General features: G+C 41.6%; 1 pseudogene; it reads left to right on the top strand.

Annotated features, from left to right (window-relative positions):
- Positions 1–14,509, top strand: part of LOC138646128 (zinc finger protein 208-like) — a 162,721-nt pseudogene that overhangs the window by 110,212 nt on the left and 38,000 nt on the right.

The raw sequence follows: 14,509 nt of genomic DNA, 5'->3' as shown, positions 1-14,509 counted from the left end.
AGCTATGGGGAAATATGAACGGCGCAGAGCACTATATGGCGCAGCTATGGGGCAATAATGAACGGTGCAGAGCACTATATGGCAGAGCAATGGGGAAAATTGAACGGTGCAGAGCACTATATGGCACAGCTATGGGGAAATATGAACGGTGCAGAGCACTATATGGCAGAGCTATTGGGAAATATGAACGGTGCAGAGCACTATATGGCACAGCTATGGGGCAATAATGAACATGCAGAGCACTATATGGCACAGCTATGGGGCAATAATGAACGGTGCAGAGCACTATATGGCACAGCTATGGGGCAATAATGAACATGCAGAGCACTATATGGCACAGCTATGGGGCAATAATGAACATGCAGAGCACTATATGGCACAGCTATGGGGCAATAATGAACTGTGCAGAGCACTATATGGCACAGCTATGGGGCAATAATGAACATGCAGAGCACTATATGGCACAGCTATGGGGCAATAATGAACATGCAGAGCACTATATGGCACAGCTATGGGGCAATAATGAACGGTGCAGAACACTATATGGCACAGCTATGGGGAAATATGAACGGTGCAGAGCACTATATGGCAGAGCTATGGGGAAATATGAACGGTGCAGAGCACTATATGGCAGAGCTATGGGGCAATATGAATGGTGCAGAGCACTATATGGCAGAGCTATGGGGCAATAATGAACATGCAGAGCACTATATGGCAGAGCTATGGGGAAATATGAACGGTGCAGAGCACTATATGGCAGAGCTATGGGGCAATATGAACGGTGCAGAGCACTATATGGCAGAGCTATGGGGAAATATGAACGGTGCAGAGCACTATATGGCACAGCTATGGGGCAATAATGAACTGTGCAGAGCACTATATGGCACAGCTATGGGGCAATAATGAACATGCAGCGCACTATATGGCACAGCTATGGGGCAATAATGAACATGCAGAGCACTATATGGCACAGCTATGGGGCAATAATGAACGGTGCAGAACACTATATGGCACAGCTATGGGGAAATATGAACGGTGCAGAGCACTATATGGCAGAGCTATGGGGAAATATGAACGGTGCAGAGCACTATATGGCACAGCTATGGGGCAATATGAATGGTGCAGAGCACTATATGGCACAGCTATGGGGCAATAATGAATGGTGCAGAGCACTATATGGCACAGTTATGGGACAATAATGAACGGTGCAGAGGACTATATGGCACAGCTATGGGGCAATAATGAACGGTGCAGAGCACTATATGGCACAGCTATGGGGCAATAATGAACGGTGCAGAGCACTATATGGCACAGCTATGGGGCAATGTGAACGGTGCAGAGCACTATATGGCAGAGCAATGGGGAAATGTGAACGGTGCAGAGCACTATATGGCAGAGCTATGGGGACATATGAACGGTGCAGAGCACTATATGGCAGAGCTATGGGGCAATATGAACGGTGCAGAGCACTATATGGCAGAGCTATGGGGAAATATGAACGGTGCAGAGCACTATATGGCAGAGCTATGGGGCAATATGAACGGTGCAGAGCACTATATGGCAGAGCTATGGGAAAATATGAACGGTGCAGAGCACTATATGGCAGAGCTATGGGGCAATATGAACGGTGCAGAGCACTATATGGCAGAGCTATGGGGAAATATGAACGGTGCAGAGCACTATATGGCACAGCTATGGGGCAATATGAATGGTGCAGAGCACTATATGGCACAGCTATGGGGCAATAATGAATGGTGCAGAGCACTATATGGCACAGTTATGGGACAATAATGAACGGTGCAGAGGACTATATGGCACAGCTATGGGGCAATAATGAACGGTGCAGAGCACTATATGGCAGAGCAATGGGGAAATGTGAACGGTGCAGAGCACTATATGGCAGAGCTATGGGGACATATGAACGGTGCAGAGCACTATATGGCAGAGCTATGGGGCAATATGAACGGTGCAGAGCACTATATGGCAGAGCTATGGGGAAATATGAACGGTGCAGAGCACTATATGGCAGAGCTATGGGGCAATATGAACGGTGCAGAGCACTATATGGCAGAGCTATGGGGAAATATGAACGGTGCAGAGCACTATATGGCAGAGCTATGGGGCAATATGAACGGTGCAGAGCACTATATGGCAGAGCTATGGGGAAATATGAACGGTGCAGAGCGCTATATGGCACAGCTATGGGGAAATATGAACAGTGCAGAGCACTATATGGCACAACTATGGGGCAATAATGAACATGCAGAGCACTATATGGCACAGCTATGGGGCAATAATGAACGGTGCATAGCACTATATGGCACTGCTATGGGGCAAGAATGATCTATTTTTATTTTTTAAATTCACCGGTAAATGCTGCATTTTCCACCCTAGGCTTATACTTGAGTCAATAAGTTTTCCTAGTTTTTTGTGGCAAAATTAGGGGGGGTCGGCTTATACTCGGGTCGGCTTATACTCGAGTATATACGGTAATAATGGAGAGGTGTCAATTATGACACCTATCCATTATTAATCCAATAGTATGAAATGGTTAATAAAACACACATTATTACAAAGTATTTTAATGAAATAAAGACACAGGTTGTTGTAATATTTTATTAGACTCCTAATCCACCTGAAGGCCCTTGTTCTGTAAAAAAGGAAAAATAAAAAATCAACAATATCTCATACCTTCCGTCGTTCCGTCACGTCCCACGATGTAAATCCATCTGAAGGGGTTAAATCATTTTACACCCAGGAGCTCTGCTAATGCAACTGTGCTCGTGGCTGTAAAAATTTGTGAATGAATGGAATGAAGGGGAATGACCTGTTGTTACTTTGAGTTGCGGTGATGCGCCCTCTGTTGGATGTCCTCATATGAACTCAAGCGTGGGAAAATATTCTGAAAAGTTCCCAGGCTCGAGTTCATATGAGGACATCCAGCAGAGGGCGCATCACCGCGACTCGAGGTAATTACAGGTCATTCCCCTGCATTTCATTCATTCCCCGGGTTTTTACAGGCAGGGGCGGCTGCATTAGCAGGCTTCTGCTTGTAAAATTAGTTAACCCTTTCAGATGGATTTACAACGTGGGACAAGACAGAACGACGGTAGGTATGGAATATTGTTGTTTGTTTTGTTTAACTTTGTTTCAGGTGACAATTGTCTTCAGGTGGATTAAGAGTCTAATAAAATATTACAACAACCTGTGTCTTTATTTCATTAAAATACTTTGTAATAACGTGTGTGTGTGTGTTTTATTAACCATTTCATACTATTGGATTAATAATGGATAGGTGTCATAGTTGATGCCTCTCCATTATTAATCTGGCTTAATGTCACCTTACAATAGCAAGGTGACATTAACCCTTCATTACCCCATATCCCACCACTACACGGGAGTGGGAAGAGAGTGGCCAAGTGCCAGAATAGACGCATCTTCCAGATGTGCCTCTTCTGGAGTGGCTGGGGGCAGATGTTTTTAGCCAGGGGGGCCAATAACCATGGACCCTCTCCAGACTATTAATATCTGCCCTCAGTCACTGGCTTTACCACTCTGGCGGAGAAAATTGCGCAGGAGCCCATGCCAATTTTTTTCCCCGCGATTTAACCCTTTATTTTAATAGCTAGAGCGCCCAAATGTTGCACATACACACTACTAATATTGGTAGTGTGGAATATGCAAAAAAAGGGATATTAGATGGTTTACTGTATGTAAACCATGTCTCATTTCATGTTGGGTTTGAGAAGGAGATAGGAAAAGCCGGCAATTGAATTACCGGCTTTTCTGCTAACTAGCGCTGTATGAAATATTAATATATATATGTGTCTCACTGATATATATATAGACAGTATATATGTTTTTACGATTATTTGAGCCCATGGATCCATTGTATGTCCGTTTTGCAAGCCTGCGAGAAAATCTCGCAGTACGGATACCATACGGATTACATATGGAGGATGACATACGCAAAATACGCTGACACACCCTGCCTACGGATGACATACAGATCACTATTTTGGGGACATTTCTGCGTATTACGGCCATAAAAAACAGACCGTATTTTCATACGCTGAGTGTGACGCCGGCCTTACAGACACAAAAAAGCCAGATGTCATATAGTGACGCTACATAAAAAAGAGAAAGTTCTAGCTGCTCCGAATGTGAATGAAGGAACGAAAAATAAATCCACAGGTCCCAACTAGTGATGAGCAGGACACACAGATAACATCGCGCCAGCTCTGACTAATTAAATGCTGCCCTGCAGTCTCAAGCTTCTGCTGAATTTCCTTCACTGCCACTGTCCCGCTGGGCAAAGATTGGGGTGTGACCAAGGGCTTAAGTTTGCCATGGAGAGTGTAGCACGCTGCATGATCTGTCCCTCTTTCTCATCTTGAAATGTTGGGCACTATGGCAGCACCCATTTCCTTGTGGAACACTCCAAGATGCAGCCCCCTATATTAACATCATTCATGATTCTTTGCACCCAAAATACATCCTCAGACTCCTCACACTTAGACCTATATCCTCATTCCTATCTGCACACAGCTCCATTGTGCAGCCCCTCAGTCCTCTCAGAAATATCTGCACACTCAAGCCTCATAGTTACTTCCTGTTATGGGGTCTCTGCACTGGATGAAGGAGGCCCTGCTTCTTCCTGTGACATCATCTGCTCACAGAAGAGACTCCATTCTAGCCTCTTCCCTCCCAGTACACCAACAAAATGGCTTTGAAACCTCCCACAGCTCTGACCTGGACAGCCCAAGGGCCATGCCTAGGTCATAGCTGGAGGAAGCCAGGAAGATTGACCACAGACTACTATGTACAGGGGCTGCTGTATTTTAGGTGTTAGGGCTCATACTCACTTGCTAGAAATTCGGATGAGTCTCGCATGTTAATACACGGCACTGCACCCAACATTCAGATCGGAGCGTGCAGCCGCATAGGAATACATGCAGTCACACGCTCCCCTCCTGAGAGCTGGCAGCAGCTCCGGGTATAAACATGCGAGACTCATCCAAGTTTCTCGCAAGTATGAGCCCTAAGTGTCATGCTCAGACACTTGCTGTATACACCAGCAAATGCAAATGGGAGCCCCCAGTGGCTGAAAGAAAAATGAATAAATAAAAAAAAATTAAATTAGTGGATTTAATTTTGAATGAAAAATAATTGATTTTAAAATCAATAATTATTAATAAAGAAAATCTAAATCGTGGCACCTTCCCTTTATCCCCTTCACGCCGAAGCCTGTTTTCAAATTCCTGACAAGGCCATTTTATTTTAATTCAGACCACTGTCACTTTGAGGTCATAACTCTGAAACGCTTCAATGGATCCTGGTGATTCTGAGAGTGTTTTCTTGTGACATATTGTCCTTTATGATAGTGGTCAAATGTCTTCGATATGGCTTGCGTTTATTTGTGAAAAAAACAAGTTTGGAGAAAATTTTAAAAATTTTGCAATTTTCAAACTTTTAGTTTTTATGCCCTTAAATTAGAGAGTCATATCACACACAATAGTCAATAAATAGCATTTCGCACATGTCTGCTTTACATCAGCACAATTTTGGAAATATAACTTTTTTTTTGTTAGGAAGTTGTAAGGGTTAAAAGTTGACCAGCAATTTCTCAAATTTACAACAAAATTTGCAAAACCATTTTCTTAGGTACCACCTCACACATGAAGTGACTTTGAGGGGCTTAAATGACAGAAAATGCCCAAAAGTGACACCTTTCTAAAAACTGCACCCCTCAAGGTACTCAAAACCAGATTCAATAAGTTTATTAACCCTTCAGGTGCTTCACAGGAATTTTGGGAATGTTTAAAAAGAAAATTAACATTTTAACTTTTTTTCCCCAAAAATGTATTTCAGATCCAAATTGTTTTATTTTACCAAGGGGAAAAATTGGGCCCCTAAAGTTGTTGTACAATTTGTCCTGAGTACGCTGATACCCCATATGTGGGGGTAAACCACTGTTTGGGCGCATGGCAGAGCTCGGAAGGTAAGCAGCACCATTTGACTTTTCAATGCAAAATGCACCATGTCGCGTTTGGAGAGCCTCTGATGTGCCTAAACAGTGGAAACCCCCCACAAGTGACACCATTTTTGAAAGTAGACCCCCTAAGGAACTTCTCTAAATGTGTGGTGAGCACTTTGAACCCCCTAGTGCTTCACAGAAGTTTATAATGTTGAGCCTTAAAAAAACAAATTTTCTCCATCAGTTAGTGTCTTGCTACTGAGCTGCCAGGTCCTGTCCTGTCTCTGCCTTTCTGGGGGCTGCATACCCAGGCCTGAACCCTTGTCCAGGTCCTGTTTCTGTGTCTGTCCCTGTCTATACTCTGTTCTATGTCCTTTCCTGTTGTCTCCTTGCCTGTTTGCCGTTCCCATTCAGCTGTGCGCTTCCTTGGGTCCACTCCCACCAGCTCTGCTCGCCACAACCTGAGGCTCTGCGCCTCTCTGTTCTGCTCGACACAAATCCGTGGCTCTGCTCCGTTCTGCCCTTGTGTGCACCTTGCAGCTCTGCTATGTTCTGTTCTGCTCTGCGCCTTGCAGCTCTGCTTTCCTTGCCGCAAACCTGTGGCTCTGCTCTGTTCTGCTTTGCTACGCCTCTCTGCTCTGCTCGCTGCAATCTGTGGCTCTGCTCCTTTCTGCTTTTGACTCCGCCTCCAGGAGTTTTGCTCTTAGCTCCGCCTTCAGCAGTTCTGCTCTTATCTCTGCCTCCAGCGGTTTTTCTCTTGGCTTCGCCTCCATCAGTTCTGCTTTTGGATCCGCCTCCTTCAGCTCTGCTCTTAGCTCCGCCTCCTGCAGTTCTGCTCTTAGCTCCGCTTCCTATGTTTCTGCTCTTAGCTCCCCTCCTACGTTTCTACTGTTAGCTCCGCCTCTTGTGCTTCTGCTTTGCATCCACTCTTTGCGGTTCTGCTCTACTTCCGCCTTTGACACTTTTTGATGCCTTTGACACATTTATCTGTGTGAATAGTCTTATGCAAGCCTTACCTGTGTGCATTTTTGCTACTAGGCAGCCAACCCTTCTAATGTTTGGGTGAGTGGGTGGTTGCTCTCATCAGTAGCTTGCACCTGTGCTGCTTTAGAGTTTATTATTGAGGGTCTGCTGCAACCTGCCAGTGCATTTGGTGAGTCTTCTCTTCATGTTATGTTCCAACATAACCCTTCATACAGTATAATGGCTCATCATAGTCCTCCATACAGTATAATGGTCCATACATTAAAAAACTAAATACTCAGCTCTCCCCGGTGCCCCACTGCTCCAATCTAGGCAGCGAGCACTGTGGAGCTCTTCACTGGTCGGCACAGTGAGAGCAAAATAGAGATGTTATTGGACCTGCTGCACTGAGATGGCAGACACAGAGGGAGAATGATGGCTGACGCTCCCTTCTTCATCATGGCTTTCAACTGCATTGGCATGAAGGATACAAGTAAATATAAAGAAAGAGTGGATGACTTTTCTAACATGACATTTATATCAGAAGTGAATGCCATAAGAAAACTGGTAAATTGCTTCCAACCTCACAAAAAATAGCATGTGCCCCAAAAATAAAATATTTCCAGACAAAATATTCATCAATTTATTGAAAATGAAAAATGTTAGTGCATCTGAAATGTGAAGACAAAATAATGAAGGAAATCACTTTGCCATAATGCAGTTGCTTACAGTGACGCCTGCTTCTATCACTACACGCTGCCGTACTGACTGCGGGCAGCCCCAGTTATATACAGTAGGAGGCAGAGATGTCGGCATCTTTTGGCGGCTCAGGTGCATCATGAACTTGTAGTAAAAGCCTCCATCTAGAACATTCCACGTGAGTTTTCTTTCTGTCTGTGACTGTTACATTATTACTTTCACAGCTTTGACATCCAGGAAAATATCTGAAGAATAACAAAGCTTGAAGCCATAATGGAGAAAGGAAAACGCGATGTGCGATATAATAAGTGGTACAAAGAGATCGTTCATACAGGTAACTGCCCCAGTGAGAAGTCACCATTAAATTGAGCAGAGAAGAGTCAATTTCTCCTCATTCACCGGACCAGACAATTTTAGACTTGAAGTTATATGTTATGTTGTTTTCTCAGCTTTTTTGGCCATAGATTCCTCCATTCAGCTAAAATACAGATATGGCTGAAAATACAATATAGCAATATGTAATAAGACTGGTTGTGTATCTATAACTTGGATCTAAGCAGGGATGGAGTTAGACAAAGTGGGGCCCTGGGCAAAGTTTAAAGTGGTGTCCTAAATGCTCACATATTGCACCATGACACAGAAACATTTCTGTTGTATTTATAAGCGCTGAGTTCAGGCTGCTAAACGAGCGTGATCAAAAATATTGAAGTGGTTTGAGGCTTGTTTCCCGGCTTCTTTAGGGTATGTTCCCAAGTTCAGTGATTGGCAGCACTTTGGATGCAGCACATGTCCGTTGCTGGCTATTGATCGTAGGTGATTTCGCATGTGCTCATTGAACCGTGCGGATTCACTGCGTCCAATACATTGTACGGGTGAAATTTACCTGCTGAGGCTCCTGTCTCTGCAAGATGAATAGATATGCTGCAGTCTGGAGAGACGCAACGCATGTCCGTCTACACGGGTGAGCTGTGGGCATCGATGTACGCATAGAGGGCTTGGGATTTCTTGAAATCCCATCCATTATGGTGTAACATCTGGACGCTGCACAAGCATGCAGCGTCCAAACTGTATCGTTTACTGACCATGTGAAACTACCCTTACTCACAGCTGAGGAAGAATGATTGGTACAGATAGACCTCGATACACTATAATGCAGGTCCCATATATTATATATAGTAAAATGCAGCCCCCCTCAGAGTATACTACAGCCTTCCTTAGAGTATACTGTAACCACCCTCATAGAGTACATTGATGCCCCCTCAGATTATGCTGCAGCCCTCCTCATAGAGTATAATGTAGTCCCCTCATAGAGCATGATGCAGACCCTTCAGAGTAAAATGCAGCCCCCTAAGAGTACAATGCAGTGCCATCAGAGTATAATGGGGCGCCCTCAGAGTATAACGCAGCCCCACACACACAGTATAATTCAGCTCCCTCATAAGTACACAACCACACAAAAATAATAATAATAATATACAGTATAGTGCAGTCCCCTCACACACAGTATAATGCAGAAGACACACATTATAATGTATACACACAATACTTACCTCTCCTTCTCATTCCCCCCTGATCTGACTTCTGCAGAGCATCTAAACTCCGCAGCTGGCACACGCTGAGTCAGAGGCAGAGTGATGAGAGACGGAACATCATCTGACATGCTCTCCTCCATCACTGCTTTCAACTATATCGGCATGTATTATTATTATTATTATTTATTATTAATACAGCGCAATTTATTCCATGGCGCTTTACATGTGAGGAGGGGCATACATAATAAAACAAGTACAATAATCTTGAACAATACAAGTCACAAGTGGTACAGGAGGAGAGAGGACCCTGCCCGCGAGGGCTCACAATCTACAACGGATGGGTGAGGATACAGTAGGTGAGGGTAGAGCTGGCCGTGCAGCGGTTTGGTCAATCGGTGGTTACTGCAGGTTGTAGGCTTGTCGGAAGAGGTGGGTCTTCAGGTTCTTTTTGAAGGTTTCGATGGTAGGCGAGAGTCTGATATGTTGTGGTAGAGAATTCCAGAGTAGGGGGGATGCACGAGAGAAATCTTGTATGCGATTGTGGGAAGAGGAGATAATAGGGGAGTAGAGAAGGAGATCTTGTGAGGATCGGAGGTTGAGTGCAGGTCACAGATGTACGGAGGAGACAGGTTGTGGATGCCTTTGTATGTCATGGTTAGGCTTTTGTACTGGAGTCTCTGGGTGATGGGGAGCCAGTGCAGGGATTGACAGAGGGGAGAGGCCGGGGAATAGCGGGGGGACAGGTGGATTAGTCAGGCAGCAGAGTTTAGAATAGATTGGAGGGGTGCAAGAGTGTTAGAGGGGAGGCCACAGAGCAGGAGGTTACAGTAGTCAAGGCGGGAGATGATGAGGGCATGGACTAGGGTCTTTGCATGTATGATGCCAATAAGTTGAAAGCGGGGAGGTGCCTTGCTCCTTTTACACACGGGCCCCATAGCGGCCATGTGGTGTGCTGCTAATAGTGGTGCACTACTGGCTGAGGGCCCATGGAAGAGCAGAGGCGCTAAACAGCTGCCTTGTCTGCCTGCCCATAATGCCAGCCCTGGATTGAAGAATAGACTGGGATGATAGATTATCAAAGATACATATCAAACTTTATGGGCAAAGTATCTCGTTTAGTGTTTAATATAACCATCATGGCTCTGGTTTCAGGATTAATATGTAACCATAGTCACAGTAGAATATAAGAGAAAGCAGGAAATTGCCTGGTCTTATCCATCTTTATATTTTCTCCATGGCTATGACTTCCTAATACATGACCATACGGCTCCTCTTTTCTGCACGCAACGGTCATCGATTGTGTGAAATGGACACCAACTAGCTGTACTGACGCCTGAGTTTCTCTAGGTACAAGTGATACAATATGAGCAAGTCCTGCACTCTGTCACATGGATGATGGGGTGCCAGTGGTTGATGTGAAGTGTTCACTGAAGAATAGATATAATTTCCACAGTACACACTAAAAGATGCAGTATGGAAACCAATTATTTATTATTCAACAAAATAGGGAGAGAGAAAAAATATTCCCACATCATGAATCAGTGCTTGTTACAGGCCAATAGCTGCCTGAGTAAATGAACCTTTAAAGAAAACATGTCAGCTACAAAAATGCTATTTACCTGTAGATATATTGGTAACCTGTAGGTAAATAATATTTAAAGCATGTTAGGCTGTTTTACTGGGAAAGCGGCTACCAGGAGAAATTAAAGTTATTTTTTCCCTGCAGCCGCTCGTTTCCAGTCACTGAGGTGTTGCATGAAGCTCTAACCGAGAAAGGTGAGTGCTACAGCCCTCTACTTCTCCTATAGAATAAAATCAAATGGCAGCAAGGAGAGTATAATTTCATCAATGAGCACTGATTGATGATATAAGAATTTGATTGGGGCTTATTAGCTTTCCTTTTGATGTAGTAATAATGATTTGTTTCCTTATCTCATGGCTTCTTTATTAATGCAGTATATCCTCAATTTACACAAAAGGGATGATGTGATGTTGAAAATTATCATTTTTATTCTCATATAAAATATGCAACCAATCACAAATGTTTTCTTATTTGATGATTGCACTGGTCAATGATTTAGCCTGAGCATTAGTACAATTGATTCTTTGTGGAATCATCACATTATGGAAATTACACTTTAGTGAGCTAATAATAGAACTTTGCTACACACATTGCAATCTGCATGTAACTTTTTTATGTTTACTTTTCTTAATATTTTACATTTCGATAAATATAAATATTAAGGTTATTTTGCTAAAAAGTCAAATCAGATTTATTCTTGGCAGATGGCCGTATCGGGAGCTCCGAAAGACATCTCATTTGTTTGGATTTTAAAGCAGATGATTGTAGCATTGCACAAGACCAATATGAAGAGCTTGACAACATCTCAGACAAGGATCATTTTAAAGTGCAATGTCCTAATTCATCACAGACTGCTGAGGAAAAGAAAAGTCACGAAATATGTGTGGAAAATAAAAGAACTCCAGCAAGGAAGAAGCCATTTTCATGTTTAGATTGTGAGGACTGTTTTACAGAGAAATCAAGTCTTGGTACACATGAGAGAATTCACACAGGAGAGAAGCCATTTTCATGTTCAGAATGTGGAAAATGTTTTACAGATAGATCATCTCTTGTTACACATGAGATAATTCACACAGGAGAGAAGCCGTTTTCATGTTCAGAATGTGGAAAATGCTTTACAATTAAATCAAATCTTGTTAAACATGAGAGAATTCACACAGGAGAGAAGCCATTTTCATGTTCAGAATGTGGAAAATGTTTTAGTCGAAAATCAGTTCTTGTTACACATGAAAGAATTCACACAGGAGAGAAGCCATTTTCATGTTCAGAATGTGGAAAATGTTTTACAGATAAATCATCTCTTGTTACACATGAGAGAATTCACACAGGAGAGAAGCCATTTTCATGTTCAGAATGTGGAAAATGCTTTACAATTAAATCAAATCTTGTTAACCATGAGAGAATTCACACAGGAGAGAAGCCATTTTCATGTTCAGAATGTGGAAAATGTTTTGCAAAGAAATCAAATCTTGTAACACATGAAAGAAATCACAAAGGAGAGAAACCATTTTCATGTTCAGAATGTGGAAAATGTTTTACAACTAAATCAACTCTTGTTGAACATGAGAGAACTCACACTGGAGAGAAGCCATTTTCATGTTCAGAATGTGGAAAATGTTTTACACAAAAATCTAAGCTTCTTGCACATGAGAGAGTTCACACAGGAGAGAAGCCATTTTCATGTTCAGAATGTGGAAAATGTTTTAGACAGAAATATCATCTTTTTAGACATGAGAAAAATCACACAGGCGAGAAGCCATTTTCATGTTCAGAATGTGGAAAATGTTTTACACAGAAACATCATCTTGTTAGACATGAGAGAAATCACACAGGAGATGAGCCATTTTCATGTTCAGAATGTGGAAAATGTTTTACACAAAAATCTAATCTTGTTGCACATGAGAGAGTTCACACAGGAGAGAAGCCATTTTCATGTTCAGAATGTGGAAAATGTTTTAGACAGAAATATCATCTTTTTAGACATGAGAAAAATCACACAGGCGAGAAGCCATTTTCATGTTAAAAATGTGGAAAATGTTTTACACAGAAATCAACTCTTGTTAAACATATAAGAATTCACACAGGAGAGAAGCCATTTTCATGTTCAGAATGTGGAAAATGTTTTAGTCGAAAATCAGTTCTTGTTACACATGAAAGAATTCACACAGGAGAGAAGCCATTTTCATGTTCAGAATGTGGAAAATGTTTTACAGATAAATCATCTCTTGTTACACATGAGAGAATTCACACAGGAGAGAAGCCATTTTCATGTTCAGAATGTGGAAAATGTTTTACAATGAAATCAAATCTTGTTAACCATGAGAGAATTCACACAGGAGAGAAGCCATTTTCATGTTCAGAATGTGGAAAATGTTTTGCAAAGAAATCAAATCTTGTAACACATGAAAGAAATCACAAAGGAGAGAAACCATTTTCATGTTCAGAATGTGGAAAATGTTTTACAACTAAATCAACTCTTGTTGAACATGAGAGAACTCACACTGGAGAGAAGCCATTTTCATGTTCAGAATGTGGAAAATGTTTTACACAAAAATCTAAGCTTCTTGCACATGAGAGAGTTCACACAGGAGAGAAGCCATTTTCATGTTCAGAATGTGGAAAATGTTTTAGACAGAAATATCATCTTTTTAGACATGAGAAAAATCACACAGGCGAGAAGCCATTTTCATGTTCAGAATGTGGAAAATGTTTTACACAGAAACATCATCTTGTTAGACATGAGAGAAATCACACAGGAGATGAGCCATTTTCATGTTCAGAATGTGGAAAATGTTTTACACAAAAATCTAATCTTGTTGCACATGAGAGAGTTCACACAGGAGAGAAGCCATTTTCATGTTCAGAATGTGGAAAATGTTTTAGACAGAAATATCATCTTTTTAGACATGAGAAAAATCACACAGGCGAGAAGCCATTTTCATGTTAAAAATGTGGAAAATGTTTTACACAGAAATCAACTCTTGTTAAACATATAAGAATTCACACAGGAGAGAAGCCATTTTCATGTTCAGAATGTGGAACATGTTTTACAGAGAAATCTGATCTTGTTACACATGAGAGAATTCACACAAAACAGAAGCCATTTTCATGTTCAGAATGTAGAAAATGTTTTAGTTGACAATCAGGTCTTGTTTCACATTAGAGAATTCACACAGGAGAGAAGTCATTTTCATGTTCAGAATGAGAAAAATGTTTTACAATCAAATCAGCTCTTGTTACACATGAGAGAATTCACACAGGAGAGAAGCCATTTTCATATTCAGAAAATGGAATATTTTTTTTCATCTAAATCTCAACTTGTTAGACATCAGAGAACTAATATTGGGAAGAATGCATTTTAACCCTTTAGTAACCGAACCCTATTTTTCAAATCTGACATGTGTCACTTTATGTGGCAATAACAATGGAATGTCCCATATTCCAGTTATTCTGAGAATATGTTTTTCCTGACAGGTTATATTTTATTTTAGTAATAAATTTAATAAATAAACATTTGCAATATTCAAGCTTTCAATGTTTATACATGTAAACTATGTAGTTATACTACATAAAGAAGTTAAAACATTTACCTTATGTCTTCTACTGTTTGTCAGGATAATTTTTCAAACATCCTTTCATTTTGGTAGAAAGGTTAAAAGTTTACCAGCAATTTTTCATTATTTTAGAGCAATGTATAAAACTTATATTTCTAGGGACCTATTCAGTTTTGAATTGACATTGAGGAGCCTATATAGT

Source organism: Ranitomeya imitator, chromosome 7 (genome assembly GCF_032444005.1).
Source record: "Ranitomeya imitator isolate aRanImi1 chromosome 7, aRanImi1.pri, whole genome shotgun sequence".
Classification (NCBI taxonomy): domain Eukaryota; kingdom Metazoa; phylum Chordata; class Amphibia; order Anura; family Dendrobatidae; genus Ranitomeya; species Ranitomeya imitator.
The sequence above is the reverse complement of the archived record's forward strand: the minus strand, read 5'-3'. Positions and strand labels throughout refer to the sequence as shown.